The sequence below is a fragment of the Rhincodon typus genome, chromosome 1 (assembly GCF_021869965.1).
Source record: "Rhincodon typus isolate 14 chromosome 1, sRhiTyp1.1, whole genome shotgun sequence".
Classification (NCBI taxonomy): domain Eukaryota; kingdom Metazoa; phylum Chordata; class Chondrichthyes; order Orectolobiformes; family Rhincodontidae; genus Rhincodon; species Rhincodon typus.
Genome location: NC_063332.1, coordinates 167221970 through 167235052, shown reverse-complemented (window position 1 = coordinate 167235052; position 13083 = coordinate 167221970). Strand labels below are relative to the sequence as shown.

The following is a 13083-nucleotide window of genomic DNA, read 5'->3' as shown; positions in this document are numbered from 1 at the left end:
TTCCATAAAATCCTAGAATGGTGCAGCACAGAAAAAGATCATTGCACCTGTGCCAGCTCTTTGCCATATCTGTCCAATTAGTCCCAATTAATTCACGCAGCTCCTCTTTCTCACCCTTTCCCTGTAGCTCTGCAATTTTATTAACCTCTAAGTATATTTCCAATTCCCTTTTGAAAATTATTGAATTTTTCTGTATCCTCCCCCCGGCCTGTCGTGCAGTGCATTTCAGATCATTGCCACTTGCCACGTTGCCAAAATAAGTTCTCATTTTGCCTCTGATTCGGTGTCCAGTTCCCCTAAATCTTTGTCCTGTGGTTAACCCATCTGGCTGACAGTGAAAACAATTGCCCTTATTTAATTTATTAAACCTGTAAATATGTTGAACATCTCTGTCAACCTTGTCTGTTCCAAGGAGAACAATAACAGTGGGCCTCCATGTTGTGTTTTCTCTGACGAACAAGAGACAGCAATACAGCTATGTAAAAGTACAATTTGCATTTTCTACATTTTTACATACTAATGTTTTAAGGGCTAGTTACATGGTTGGCCAGCAGCTAACCTAGCTGCACTGACTAATATTAAAGTGTCCAGCCGGATCCAGGCACTCGAAATGGAGTCTTTAATGCATCCTTTAGTTTGCAACGCTGACATGTCCTTTCCAAGGTTTAATAGTGACCAACTTCTTGATGTTGTCAGGGTCAGTGACTGAAAAAAAAAGTTCTTCAGACACATCTCGTACTCAGGGAGTATCATTTGTATAAACGGGTGACACCTACGTGGTGCTTTCCAGTAAAACAGAAATGTGACCACTTTCTTTCTCATCGCCCTCATGCTGAGATGGCACACTTGACTGAGCTGAGAATTCCCGACAGTAAAAACATAACTTGAATGGGAACATTTCGTCCAATGGCATCTTGCCTGTAGGGGGTGAGGGGTGGGGTGGTGGGAGTTACACATCTGGCTACACACTTGGTTTGTGTTTCATTAGATGTCAGATTTGGTAACCTTCAAAACTTGTATCAAACTCAGTCGTCACTTTGGGATATTTTCACAGTTTAAAACATGCACCAACATGAAACAAAATCTCCGAGCACACAGTTGATGCATCTATACTGGCAGGAAGAAAATGGCCACTTAGTGTGCTGTTCCACATTTTTGTCAAGTTTTTGACCTGCTCCCCCAACCTTTTTTTGAAATTCGTGTAGGGTCTTGCTTCATTTCAATCCCAAATTGTTTACCTTTGAAAACACCCAGGGGCGGCATGGTGGCTCAGTGGTTAGCACTGCTGCCTCAGTGCCAGGGACTCGGGTTCAATTCTAGCCTCAGGTGACTGTCTGTCTGTGTGGAGTTTGTACATTCTCCCTGTATTGGCGTTGGTGTGCTCTGATTTCCTCCCACAGTCCAAAGATGTGCAGAGTAGGTGTATAGGCCATGCTTAAATTGCTCAGTGTCCAGGGATGTATAGATTAGGTTGGAATAGCATGGGAAATGCAGGGTTACAGGGATAGAGTAGGGGTGTGAGTCTGGGTGGGATGCTGTTCAGAGACTTGGTGTGACTTGTTGGGCCAAATGGCCTGTTTCCACACTGTAGGGATTCTAAACCTTTCTTCCTGCATCAGTACTTCCAAATAAGTGCCCACTATTCTGAGCTTCAGTTGTAGCGTCTTTTGTTCACCTGCTTGCCCTTGCATCAAAGAGTCAAACCCGTTTAACATTGGGAAGACCAAAAGCAAATTGAGTGACCATTGTGCAGAGCACCTCTGTTCAGTCCACAAGCCCAAATTCCTAGTTACCTGTCACTTTCAGTCTCCACTTTACTTGCATGTTGAGCTCTCGGTCTTTGGTCTCCTTCCCAGAATCCTAAAATGGAGAGCCAGTAAGACTTGCCAATAACATATATTGGTCCAATTCATTCTGTACATCTCAAAATGGTGTTCCAGTATGACCAGCACACTCATTTCCAAGCAATACTCTTTTTTTTTTTTTGACTTTTTTTCCATTATTCATGTTGCAGTGAAGCTCAACTAAAGCTTGAGAAACAGTACCTTATCTTTTGCAGGCTTCTCATACAGCACTGAGCCCAACAATTTCCCTCTGTAGTCTTTGCTTCCATTTTGTTTTTTTTTTAGCACTTAGAGTTGTGAACACAGCCCAGTCCATTACGCAAGTCAACCTTCCATCCATTGACTCCATCTACGCTTCTTGCTGCCTCGGAAAGGCAGCCAACATCACCAACGACCCCTGCCAACCCGGTTATAATCTTCCAATCTCTTCTGTCAGGTAGAAGATACAAAAGCTTAAACACACATACCAACAGGTTAAAGAACAGCTTCTTTCCCCCTTGTTATTAAACTTTTGAATGGACATCTCAAATTCCAAATCTAATGTTGATCATGCTTTTTGTGCACCTTTTATTTTGTTTTGCAGCTATAACTTTGTATTCCTCGCTCTGTTCAATCATGCTATGATTTTTATATGTTATGATCTGCTGGTACTGCACGCAGAACAAAACTTTTCACTCTACTTGGGTACATGTGACAATAATAAATCAAACCAAATCAAATCCTCTCTTGTCTTTGCTTCAGGACAGGAACTGTTCATCATTCTGTTGTTCACTCTGCCTCTAAACATTTCTTGGCATGTTCCCTTACCATTAACTTTTGCACCAAGACTTTTGCCATTTAAATTTCCTCTGACAGTTAAAGCAAGTCTACCCGTCTTTCTTTGTTTTTAATTCTTGCTGTCTCCATATCTTCAGTTTTGAATTGCTATTGTTGGACTTTGAGCCAGTCAACAATGTGTGACCATTAAAGAATATCAGGGAGTGAGGGTGACTTTTTTGGAAACGCTCTTTATACGCAAAGTATTTATAGACCTCCTGTGGCCCTGTACACGGTGTCATGGCAATAGGCTACTTTGTAACCTTGGAAGTGTTGCTATCAAAATTTGATGTTTTATTGAAGTGCTGACTGTACGCACCATTAATATCAAGACCTGCAATGAGGTGGCTTTAGTTATTTGTGAATGGGTGACCCTCATTCATTATTTTTGCACTGACACTCTGAGGGGTTGTGTTCTTAAAGTGTTTTGGTGTGGCACACTCTACAGAGGATCTGTGACCTGCATGATTAGGCAAAGCAACTGTGTGCCAACATCCTTCACTTACCACTGTGAAGGATTGTTACTGTGTGTCTGAACCAGGAATTCTCAGATTGAAAATTTCATTCAAAGCCAAATCTCAGAAAGGGAAAGAAAGAAGGAATTGAGACTAATCGTAAAGAATGAAGAAATACGTCCGGTTTTACAGCTTTTTAAATATCCTGCAATAATTAAAAATTTGAATGAGACACACACTTAAAAACTAATTTTTTGTCAAAGAGCGAAATACTAAATAAAAACTGAAAGAACTGCGGAGGCTGTAAATCAGAAACAAAAACAAATTGCTGGAAAAGCCTAGCAGCTTTGGCAGCATCTGTGGAGAGAAATCGGAGTTAACATTTTGGGTCCAGTGACCCTTTCCCAGATGCCTTGATGCTGCTCTTGTCCCACTTTTAGCCAAATCCTATTGATGATGACACTGGGAGTTGAGAACACTATTCTTAAAGTAGAACAACTCAACAAGTCGGTTATTTCCAGATAGAGAGAATGCTGTGGAAAGTTACAATGTGGTTTACATTTTTGCGTCCATGGCTTGATTCTGGTATGTATGGGACTCGTGGGGTGGGGGAATGTGTGTACCTTTTTAATAGAACACTCCTTAGAGCTTCAGTTTGACTTTCATCTGACCATACATACCTGTGTGGTTTTATCTGTGTTCTTGACAGAATTACACTGCCGTGGGTGTGTCAGAAAAGCCAGGCTGAAGCTGTACAAACTTGTTTGATTCAGAACTCGGTAACTAGTTACACTCCTTTTACAATTATCACATTGCTTGATAAAATCTCTCCAGTGGAAACCTAGATAAGGTGGCTGCTTTAGTTCCTCCCTCGGGGTCACAATTGCTATAATGATCAGTAATGACCAGGAAGGTTACAGCTAAAGCTGGAACTTTATTGATGCTTTCCCATTTCATTTACAAGTATTGGTAGGGAATGTGATGGGTCTGAAATGATTTGGCTTGGCATGTTGCCAGCTACAGGTGAGAAAAGTAATAATGTTTGTGTTCAGACCATCCTTCCTGTGTTTTGTCACTGTTCTATATTTATGGCCCATTTAGCAATGTCACAACTTTTCCAAGGTTAACACCTGGCTCGATCCCAATTTTGAAAGTGAGCAAACAGCTGACGTTTACTTGATGTCATTCGTGTATTTGGGACATTCCAAAGCACTTCCCTGCCAATTAAGTACCTGTTAAGTGCAGTTACTGTTGTGAAGTGGGAAACACTCAGTCATTTATACAAAGCAGGATCCCAAGGAGGATAATAAGTTAAATAACCAGTCGGTCTGTGTTAAACAATAATGGTAAATATTGTCCACAGCATTGGGAAAGCAGTTCTTTTAACCAGTGTCTTTGGATCGTTTATGTCCAGTAATTCCACACATTGCTGTCGGTGAGTACTTTTTAAAAAGAATTCCATTCTTTTATTTACGTATATGTTGAAGTGTAGCTCAGAGGTAATGATGTGCCATGCAGAAGTGGAAGAAAGTTGGTTTAAAACCAGAACTCCCTTGGCTGGCACACCAATACCATCCTGATGGAGTGCTCCATTGTCAGAGGTACCTCTAGTACAGTGTATTCAGTACTTGCAAGCTGCCAGGTATATGCCCTCGTTTGTCAGTTGGTGGAATATTGAACCAAAGGAATATCAAAAATAAATAAAACTTTAACAACCCTTCTAGGTGAAATAGGCAAATAAATCTATGTTGCTATGCATTTACAAAATAATCCACAGTTCTGAAATTCATTTCTACATCCAGAATCCCTACAAATATCGATTTGTATTCTGCAGAACTTTGGAAAGTATTGTCATGCTCTTGACCCAATCTCAAAGTATCATTAGGCTCCCACTTTCAAAGAACCAAGTCAGTTTGGTTAACTGACAATGTGCAGGATTTTTATTTAATTAGCATGCATCAACAGGGGTAAAGTGTTTGTAAGTTTACAAAGGCTGCAAAATGCAAAAAATCTGCTTCTGTCACTTTATCACAAGGATGTCATTTTGATTGCATGTCTGGTGTTAATTCAGCTAAGTGATCACTTAATATCGGGGTCAGAAAATTTGTATCTTATCATTGCTTAAAAAAGTTTGTAATGTCACTGTACATTGAGTGAGTATTTAATTGAATTGTGAACAGGAAAATGGAGTTGAGGCCAAGATGAGTTTACAATTAGAATTAGGTTTCATTGTCACGCATACTCAAGTACAGGGACACAGGAGTACAGTGAAAAATTTATCATTCGCAGCACCATCTCGAGATCATCCATAATTGTATCAAACGGCAGTGCAGGCTCAAGGCTGAATCGCATACTGCTGCTAGTTCTTATCATCTTATTTTCTTAAGTTCTTATTCAGGTGGTTGCCGTTCAAGCATTCAGTAAAGATTAATACGTGTTCCTTGTTACAGTTGTGAAGTTCATAGCATTGTTGTGGGACTGTTTTTAACCTTTGGACAATGAAGGAGCTCTGACCTCTAACTGACATTAAGCTTAGGTAGTTTGATTGTTGGAGATAGAAAATGAAAATGGACAGGGTGTGAGATGGAAAGGAGAAATCGTTATTTTCTATAACAGTTATGGTAGCTATTTTGATTGAACATTTTCTCTTAAGGGTTCAACTCTTCATGCTGCAGCATAGTGGAGCCCATGCTTGCACCTGTAAATATTGCTGTAGGTGCCTATGAACCTGAGAATTTAGGAAGGCTTAGATTGCTTTCCTGGGAAGACGACACGGGGTTTTTATATTTGAAGATGATGGGTTTATTACGGGTATACTCTGAGTCTCTCAAAATCTCAAAGGAGCTGAAGACAGAGGGTTGTATCTAGTTATGCTGTAAGCTGTCTTTTTTTTTAATAAGAGGAAAGAGATTTGGGATCAAGAATAGTTAATCAGTATTCCTATCTGGTTAATGTGTTGCACATTTGTTATGGGGAAGAACAAAGCCATTATGGGATCAGCTTCCCTACAAATCACTGACTATCATAGACAGACAGCAGTTCTGCACGGTCAACAGAGCGACTGAATTGTTAGCTTTATGACCATTTCAAAGAGATGGTTCCCTACAAGCCACTCACCACCCTGACTTGGAAATATATTGCTGTTTCCTCACTGTCGCTGGGTCAAAATCCTGGAATTCTCTCCCCAGTGGCATTGTAGGGCAACCTACAGTAGGTAGACCGCAGCAGTTCAAGAAGGTAGTTCACTGCCACCTTCTCAAGGGCAACTAGGGATGGGCAATAAATGCTGGCTAGCCAGGGACTCCCACATCCCACAAATTAATTATTAAAAATGCATCCTGCAGCCATTAAGAAATCTGAGAGATTGTCTTGGCATAGCAGAGAGAAGAACAACCATGGGAATAGACTTTCATGCTGGTGGTGGATTTAAGGAGCTCTCAAAATGCTGAGAGGAATGCATAAAGACAGTCACACGACGTCAATCCTCAGTCAAATTAGGATAACTGAGTCCACTTGAAACTGTTGACTGTTTATTCTAAGGATGGTAATTCTATGGAAGGTGCAATGTCTGATAAGTGTAAGAAGGAATGTTCCTTTCTGTAGTTTCAAAGCATATGTGTATGAGAAAACACTCGTGCATCCTGAAGTGTTTTTCTTTTGTTCCAGTAAAGGTTTTAAAATGTCAATGTGTTGGGTCCTTGTTTCATCCATCAGCTCTCAACTCAAGTCTCTTGTTGAACCTTTTATTTGTTGCCATGGAGTTTGTAGCATGCTATGTGTAGGAATAGACTGAAAGTGTTGGATTTGATTTGGAGTTGTATGCTTGCATTTGTCATTCTAGATGAAAACTTGGTGTGTAAAGATGTGGCTCCAGTGCACCCAGTCATTGCCTGACTATCCGAGTAGTTCCACCTATGATTCCAAGATAGGTCAATACTTGAAGCTGGAACATATTCCCCTCACTACAATATGATTTGCGTTATGAGCAATAACAATGTTTCACTAGGAATGTGTTTTCCATGGAATCCCTACAGTTTGGAAACAGGCCACCCAGCCCAACAAGTCCACACTTTTTTTCTTGCCTGCTCTTTTCTGTTTATATTTTAGCAAGAAAAGTTGGACGTTGCTTTGAACAAGAAAACTGGATTTTCTCTCTCCTTAACATTGACTACGTTTTGAACCTGTGAAACAGAGTTGACCTGTTGCAAAAAATACCGAGGCTGGGGTAATGCATCACCTAGAAACAGATGGTTGGTTGGAAAGAGACCAACCTAATAGACCAATGTTCTGCATCAAACATGGGGCAAGGCAAGGAGACAGGCCTCCAGGAAGTACCACAGCTGGGATGCGAGTGAAGTTTGGCATTGGTGCCATTATGCAACACACTCTAGCTATTGAGCCACCTCAGTGAGCTGACCCCTGTGTAAATGAAAGTGTTATAAAAGGATAAAGGGAGTTGATTGAGTTGATACAGAAAAATCAGGTGGGAAAATCCAAAACAGTGGGGACGTTAACTTAAAGTTCGAGCCAGGCCCTCTAAGGAGGAAAACTAGCAGTTTAACACAAAGTAGTAAGGCTCTAACTCATTGCTCAAAAGGTTGTGGATGTGGAGAGGAGAGGTCAATTGGAATTTGTGAGGTGGATGGATAAACATTGTCAGGTGAAGGTATTTGGGAATATGAAGCAAAGGTTAAATTGAGGACTAGATTTGTTGAGATCTAGTTACATTGAGCAGTGGGTGAGCTGGTGGTCAATGCCCAAGAGAATTTGGTGAGAGACATTTGAGATGGCGTCCAGTGAGGTTAAAAAATGAAAATGGACTTGGGGGGTGGGTGGCGGGGGAGATGAGAGGGGAAATAATTTTTTTTCTTTAAAAGATATGGTAAGCATTTTGATGATTGAGCACTTTCCTCTTAAGAGTTCAACACTTCACATTGTAGCATGGTGGAGCCCCTTCTTGTACCTACAAATATCACTATTGATGCCTATGTACCTGAGAATGTGGGCACGTTGTAATGGACTGCACCACAACAGATGGCCCTCCCCTATATCAGTATACCGCACCACCCCCAACCCCAAGGAAGCAGGAGGCTTTGATCCTTGAAGTACAGCCAGTTTTGTAGTGGAGGAGACTAATTGGGGCAGAAGGAGTTAAAAAGCCACAGATGCTTGGAGGAATTTTTCGTAGAATTATAGAAACAATGATTGCAACACAAAGAAGGCTGGTTGATCCATCTGGTGCCAGCTGTCCACAAGAACAATTGCAGCTCAGCAATATAGTTCCAGTAAAGCAGTGTCCTAATACCAACCCAAGTGAACACCACCATATCCCTTCCTTCAGTCCAAAAAGCAATCCTTCATCACCCAGCTTTTCTGAATAAGCATCTCCAGAGACGCTGCATGACCTATTAAGTGCACATTCTCTTTATTTCAAATCTCCAGTGTTTCACAGTCTTTTGTGTTTATTGCATAACCATTCACTACTGTTTCCTGTCATTTGGCCAGCTTCATAATCCTGCAGCCATTGTCCATTTTATTCCTTGGGCTTCACCTTTGCTGATCAGCTTGTCCTATGTCCCCAAACCTATATCTAAGGAAAATTTGAAGATTGTGGCCTATACCTTCATCAAGTCCCACTCTATCTTCCTCAGTATCCTTGGAGCGAGTTTGAGTGAGTGGTGAGTCATTACATTTCGAAGTACTTGAAAAGGCGTGGTCAGTAGCTAGCATTTAACTGGTTTTTACTGGGCTAAGAATTAAAGTAGCATAAGAATACGTTTCTCCTCGCCTGGTCAGGGTAAACAGGCTCCACTGGAGAGTAGTTTGAGATATTTATGTAAACTGGTTCAGTCTAGCTTTTGCTCTGTAGCTTCAAAGAATATAAATACAGCAGAGACCAGATTTCAAGCAGAGCAGGTTTGGCAAATGGTGAATTAGGTGAAATCAGGAGGAGCTGTTCCTTTTTTCTCTTTTTTTTTTAAATTTACTTTCTTCCATCCGGTCCTACTTTGGCATGGGGGAGTAACTGTTGGTGAGTAACTGGTGAGCTATAACAGTCAGTAGTTAAAATACACGGGGCAGCTTGGGTGAATGGAATGTGATAAGTCTTGGAAACACCATATGTCCCAGACCAATGTATTTGCAGGAGATGTTATTGTCAGCATAAGCTTGAGCTCGGAGTTTTGGAACTTGAGCAGCGGCTGGAATCACTGCTGTGCCTCCATGAGGCAGATGGTTATATGAAGCTTGTTTGGAAAGGTGGTTACACAGCATACTAGAGGTGTTCAAGTAGGTATGGAATGGATAGTACTGGAATGCCCTAAGACGCTTTTGTTCGCTAATCAATTTTCCACTTTGGATACAGGTGAGGGCGATGGTTCCTGCAGAGGAGTACAGTCAGAGCCACATTTTGGTCTCCGTTATATGGGAGAGGAGGATGGAGAGCGGAAGGGCAGTGCTGATTGGGGATGATTTACTTCAGCGAATAGACGGGCATTTCTGGAGGTGGTAACACGACTCCAGGGTGTTATGTTGTCTTCCTGTTGTGGGGCTCAAGGATGTCCCAGAATGGTTGCAGGACATTGTTCTGGGGAAAGGTGAACAGTGAGCGGCCATGGTCCACATTGGCATCAAGAAGCGCCTGCAAAGCAGTAAATTCAGGATTACCCCCACTAGTCCTATGTGTTTGTGAACATAGAAACAGGAGAATTAAATGATTAAACATATGGCTGGAAAACTGATTTAGGAGAGAGGGCTTCAGGTTTCTAAGGCATTGGGTCCAGTTCCAAGGAAGGTAGAATCTGTACAAAATAGACAAGATGCAGCTTGGTATGACTGGAACTAACATCTTTGCAAGAAGTTGCTAGTGTTGTTTGGGAGGGTTTAAACGAGATTGGCAGGGAGCTGAGAACCTAACAGAGCTCAGATTCAAGAGTGCGAAAATAGTAGGGGAGAAGGAGTAAGCAACAATAGAAGAGAGACAAAGCAATGCAAATAGGGTTAAAATGGAGAACATTGTTTAAAAATGATTCAAAGCATTCTATCTAAAATGTGCAAAATATTTGCACAAAAGGTTGATCTTGAATGCAAAAATTAAGGTAAATATGTCCTAATTGCTGTTACACAGTGACTGAGATTGGGAAATGACTTTAAGGATATTCTACATTTAGGAGATATATAAAAAAGAGATTAAGTAACAATGAGGTCATCCTAATGAGGGATGATCTATCCTCTCTTACTAAAGTACTCGTGATTGAAGGATCAAGCTGGAATCAATTTATGCGGAGCTAACAAACAATGGAAAGTAAACATTGAGAGTTTTTTAAATCAAGAAATTAAAGACGTAATGTGAATAATAGGGTGATAATGAGTGACTTCCATTTCATATCGTCAGGGTTGATCATGTCATCAATAGCGCTGTGGAGGAATGTGTATGCAATTAATTTCTGGAACAATATGTTGAGGCCAATTCGGAATTGGCTATTTTGCATTTGGTGTTGTGTAGTGGGAAAGAGCTAATTCATAACTTTGCTATAAAGGAGCCTTTGAGAAACAACAGTGACCGTAATACGATAGAATTTAACGTGAAGTTTGAAGGTGACATGTTTCATTTTGAAACTCGGGTCTTAAATCTGAAAAAATGTAAATTGAGGATATGACGGGTAAGTTGGTTAAGGTGGCTTGGGGAAAAAACATTAAAAGATTTGATGGTAAACAGACAATGGCTAGTATTTAAAGTCCACAACAGATATACATTCCTCAAGGCATAAACAACCAAAGGGAAAGGAAGGATGTGTTGGTTTTGGAGGTGGTCCAGAGGAGGTTTACAAGAATGATCCTGGGGAAGAAGAGCTTGTCATATGAGGAGTGGTTGAGGACTCTGAGTCTGTACTTGATAGAGTTTAGGAAGTGAGTCTGTACTTGATAGAGTTTAGGAAGATGAGAGAGGGATCTCATTGAAACTTACAGAATACGGAGAGACCTGGATAGAGTGGATGTGGGGAAAATGTTTTTGTTAGTAGGAGTGACTAGGACCCAAGGGAACAGCATCACAATGAAGACACAACCTTTCCGTATGAGAATGAGGAGGAATTTCTTCAGCTAGAGGGTGGTGAATCTGTGGAACTCGTTGGTATAGAAGGCTATGGGTGCCAAGTCACTGAGTGCACAGAGATAGATTAGTTCTTGATTAGTAAAGGGATAAAAGGTTATGGGGTGGGAGAATAGGGTTGAAAAACTTGGCAGCCATAGTCTAATGGGCCGAGTGGCCTAATTACGCTCTCATCTCTTATGGCTTTATTGTTTTAAGGACTCAATCACGGTTAAAAAAGTTATAGATTACAATAGATAAAATGAAATGGTTTATAAGAATGCAAATTAATAATGGTAAGCCTGTGGGCTGGGAGCAACTTACAACCATGCAAGAGTGCCAAACAACTGACAAGGAAAGGAAAAAGATAATATGAATGGTCCCACTTAATGCCTGGCTATCTTTTTACTCCAGTGCTGTCAGTCTCCATCCCACCCACCACCACCACCACCTCGCCCCCCACCCCCATTCTTTTGGGTACCTGGTTTTTCCTCTCCTGTTATCTCCTGGTTCTCACATCTCACTCCTCCACATTAGCATAAACCCTCCCCAAAAGCACTGACAATCTGTTTGTCTGTGGCTCCGGTCAACCTGATCAGTCAGTACTGTGTGTGTGTGTCCCTAGGGAAGCTCCCAATAATCCAGGAATCTAGACCCCCCCCGCCGCCGCCCCCACCACCACCACCACCACCACCACCACCACCAATCCCCGTTCCATCTGTTCAACCACACTCCCAGAACAGTGACATTTATGCCAGAATTTACCTTCCTTAAAAAAAGACAGTTATGCCGTTTGACCTGGTTGTGTTTGGACTAAATCCATAGGCATCAAGAGAAAACTCCAGACCACACAAATTCTTTTCTCCATCCCACTTGCGTTTTGCAGTGTGAAATTGTCTGTACTAGTGCTTGCTAAATTGCTGTTGGTCACATATAATGTCCTTCTAATTTGTGACTTCCTGTTCCTACACCATTCAGGTTCTACCTGCTAGAACTAGGTTCCAGCAGAGCTATATTTGTTCAATGTTAAAGACTGATGTTAGGGGTGGGGGGGCACTTTTGTGGTGCAGTGGTAGTGTCCCTACTGCTAAACCCAAAGGCCTGTGTTTATAGTCCCACCTATTCCACAGTAGGTGGGACATCTCTGAATCGGAAGATATCTTCAGATTGCTGTCTGAGTGAAGGATAAACTCCAATCCAAACAGAAAATCTGGTTTCTATTTGAGGGTCCTGTGATGCAGTGGACCCTACCTCTGAGCCACAAGATGTGGGTTTGAGGTCCCACCTGCTCTGAAGGTATGTCATAGCATGTTCAAGAAAGTTGACTGAAATAGCTCTAGTTCATCTTTATTATCACTGGGCACAGTGCATTTGCTGTGGGAGCATTAAATAGAGGCAATTATCATGTTGACTCGCAGTCAGAAAGTCTTGGTTGTAAGAATTTGGAACAACAAAAGCGATGGCCTAGTGATATTATTGCTGGGCTGTTAATCCAGAGACCCAGCTAATGTTCTGGGGACCTGGGTTTGAATCCTGCCACAGCAGATGGTGGAATTTGAATTCAATAAAAAAAATCTGGAATTAACAATCTAATGATGACCATGAACTGTTGATTGTCAGAAAAACCCATCTGGTTCACTAATGTCCTTGGGGGAAGGAAACTGCCATCCTTACCTTGTCTGGCCTACATGTGACTCCAGACCCACAGCAATGTGATTGACTTATAACTGCCCGATGGGCAATAAATGCTGCCTAGCCAGCGACACCCACATCCCGTGAATGAATAAATAAAGAACATCGGGTGGGATTATTTTACAGCCTATCCTGCTGCGACTTTGATGGGAGAGCAAGTGTAACATTCATGCAATTCTCTCTGCTT

At 41.5% G+C, this 13083-nt stretch overlaps 1 protein-coding gene across 5 annotated transcripts in view; it reads left to right on the top strand.

The window, feature by feature from the left end:
* sgms2a (sphingomyelin synthase 2a) overlaps positions 1-13083 on the top strand; it is a 62201-nt gene that overhangs the window by 22186 nt on the left and 26932 nt on the right. Inside the window, exon 1 of one of the 5 annotated variants that reach the window (XM_048596543.1) lies at positions 4362-4550. The exons of 3 other annotated variants lie outside the window; for them this stretch is intronic. The gene's annotated coding sequence lies outside the window, so the exon portion shown is untranslated. Of the gene's footprint in view, positions 1-4361; positions 4551-9035; positions 9147-13083 lie in introns of those variants that run through there. One more of the 5 variants, XM_048596554.1, reaches the window with a different exon arrangement.